The sequence below is a fragment of the Dipodomys merriami genome, unplaced genomic scaffold, assembly GCF_024711535.1.
Source record: "Dipodomys merriami isolate MVZ:Mamm:240054 unplaced genomic scaffold, mDipMer1.0.p SCAF_4, whole genome shotgun sequence".
Lineage (NCBI taxonomy): Eukaryota > Metazoa > Chordata > Mammalia > Rodentia > Heteromyidae > Dipodomys > Dipodomys merriami.
In genome coordinates, this window is record NW_027205603.1 from 30,827,391 (window position 1) to 30,830,890 (window position 3,500).

A 3,500-nucleotide genomic window follows, 5' to 3' on the forward strand; every position below is an offset into this window, starting at 1 on the left:
TTCAAGTCATCTGGATGATGATCTAAACGTCCCCAAATGCGTTCAAGGACATAGTTTCCTGCCAGGATAAAAGGCCAGCCTACCTGATTTCCCTCCCACCTTTCTTTGCCCTCTCCATCTCTACCCATGTGCAACTCTTGGATGAGTCTGGAACTCAGCCTGACTTCTTCCTGAAATATGTTTGCCAGGAATAGAAATGGTATTGGTTTTTCATCACTGTGATGCTGAGGTAGTCAAATTAAAAGTAGATTTAACTTGACTCACAATTTCAGAGATGGCAGTCTGTGATTGTTTGGCAGTATGGCTGCCATCAATTGAGAACTTTTCTCTCTACCATATTCTCCTGACGGGTTATTCTGCTTCATCACAACTCCTCAAACAACCAAGCATCAGTGAGCACAACAGTACATACCTATATGGGTTGTTATGAGGAATAAACTGTGATAATGAAAAAAAATTCATTGCTATGTTGTTACCCTGAGATGTGTGTGTATGTGCATGCGTGTGTGTGTGTGTGTGTGTGTGTGTGTGTGTGTGTGTGTGTGTGTGTGTGTGTGTGTGTGTGTGCCAGTCCTGAGGATTGAACTCAGGGCTTGGGTGCTGTCCCTGAGGTTTTTTGCTCAAGCTATCACTTTATCACTTGGGCCAGAACTCCACTTTTGGCTTTTTGGTAATTAATTGGAGATAACTCTCAGAGACTTTCCTGCCCGGGCTGGCTTTAAACTGTGATCCGCAGATCTCAGCCTCCTGAATAAACAGATTATAGGCATAAGTCATTGCTACCTGGAAAATCCTTAATAGATATTAGGAACCTGAAAGATGTCAGAATTCTCTAAGGAATTACAATTGTCTCTGAGATTGACCTACCTCACTTAACATGATTTATTCTAGGTACATCCATTTCCCTGAAAATGGCATGATATTGTTCTAATGGCTGTATAAAATTCCACTGTGTAAGGTACCACATTTTTTGGATCCACATATCTATTCTAGGACATCTGGGATGTTTCCACAACTTGGCTATTGTGAATAATAAAGCAAGTGTGCAAGTGTCTTTTGTTATGTACTAGATGTTGTGATATGAGAGAGAACATGCAATATTTGTCTTTCTCACTTTAGCTTATTGCACCTAAGATAATGATTTCTAGATACATCTCTTTTTCTAAAAATGACATTATTTAATTCTTCTTCAGGGTTTATTGTATAGACTACATTTTCTGTTCATTTATTAATGGACAATTAGGCTATTGTGAATAATGTTGCTATCAACATGGGTGAACAGTGATATCTCTGAATGCGACATGTATTCATTTGGATATATGCCCAGTAGTGGTATAGCAGGGCTATAGGGTAGTTCTATTTTTGTTCTTGGAGTACCTTCCATACTGACTTCTATAGTGGCTACACTAATTTACATTTCCACCAACAGCATATAAGCGTTTCTTTTCTCCCTCCCCTTTAAGCCCCCCACATCCTTGCCAACATTTTTTTGCTTGTTTTCTTAATGATTGTCCATTTGGGGATGGGACGGCATCTCGCTATCATTTTGATTTACATTTTAAAATTTTTATTGTGAAAATACTCTACAGAAGGGTTACAATTACATGGGCAAGATAATGAGTACATTTCTTATCAAGCATTGTAGCCTCTTCCTTTGTTTCCCCTTCCCATCCCATCCTCCCCCCCAACCCTCCCCCGCCCCACAAAAGTTGTAAAGTTCGTTTTCCACATAACAACTTGTATGTCTCATATTTTTTATAGCTAAGTCTGTTGAAAATTCCCTCATGTGTTTATTAGCCATTTGTACTTCCTCTTAGGAGAACTACCTGTTCAATTATATTTGCCCATTTTTAAATTTGATTGTTTGTATTTAATTTTTTGAGCTTTTTCATATATTCTGAGCATTAATCCTTTATCCTATGAACATCTGGCAAAGATTTCCTCCCATTCTTTAGGATTCTCCTGATTCAACTAATTATTTCCTTTTCTGCAGAGAAACTTTTAATTTGATGCAATCCCACTTGTCAATGTTTTGCTTATGTTTCCTGAACATTTTGAAAAGTCAGAGATTTTAGGAATATCTTCCTATGTTTCCCTGTGGTAGCTGCAAAATTTTAGGCCTTCTATTTAGATCTTTCGTCTCTTCTGAATGAATGTTTGTGCACAGTGAGAGATGGGTGTAGTTGCAGTATTCTATATGTGGATATCTAGTTTAGATGGAGGAGAAGGATGGAAGGGGTGACATTGAGCATATTGTACTCATAAAAGGACGAATTGAAACCCCTTTGTACAACTACTTAAAGATAAGTTTAAAGCGTAAGAAATACCAGTTTTTAAAAATCTGAAATGACACAAAACAAGTGAGGGAGTCAATTGTAAAATTAATTCTTCCCTTACAATTAAAGATATGGTGACAAAATGCATAAACAGGCATTTTGTACTATGTACAAAAATGAGGCCACTTTGTACTTCTTCAAGTTACCAGAGTAGATTTGTGTTTAGAACTGGACTTACCTGTGTCAGGGATCTTTTTTAAATAACTTGTCCTATGGGATGCATTTGCTGTATGTGTATTAAAGTATGTGTGGAAGTAATTGATTCGTATTGTTGTACTATATAACTTTCTTCTATAGTTGCATTGCCAGAAATTAACTATAACTTTCAGTTATAGTAATTGAAAGGGAAATTGCTGGTACACATATACATTTTGATGCTCTAACAAATGAATTGGCAGAAAAGTGAGTCAGAAGAATTCTCTAATGAATATACATATTCATTTTATAATGAATATTCACAAATTATTATTGCATTGAACCAATTTCTTAGACTTGCCTGTGGTAGTGTTTGTCTCTCTGTGTCAGTTCTGTGACCTAGATTTAGGAGAATTTCATGGACTGATTCTGCTTTCATCCTGGATGCATTTGATGCCATTTGGGGCATGCTAAAGACATCTCTCAAGGGCCATAACCATGTCCTCAGGACTTTTGTGAGTACACGTAAAAGATAATTAATATCATTCAGCACACAGCAGAAATACAGTAAAATCCTCATTTTATACTTTGTCCTCCCTTTGAAGCTCTGCTTCTCTCTATCTTGCTTGTTGACAGCAATTTTCTTTCTCACAATCTCTGAAAAACACTTCTAATGTCTCATACTCATGAAGAAACCAAAGGCACCTGTAGGTCTCATTTCTGCTTCGGGTTCAGGGGGGGCTCCATCCAAGAAGTTTTTAGAAAATTTTCCCTAGAAAAAGCATGCTTCATTCATTCCATGGCATAGCAAGTTCTTCTAAGAAAAGAGTCCATTTTTTCTTTTTCATCTTTGTTTTCTCATTGTTTTTCTTTTTAATTTTGCACTTTGACATTCCTGTTTCCTTTTATTGAGTATTAGTTGTGAGTAAAGGGCACATTTGGATTCAATGTCAAATAGATAAAACATCTTAATGTAAGACCTGGAACTTTGAAGTGACTTCAGGAAAACAGGAAAAGAACTGGATATGC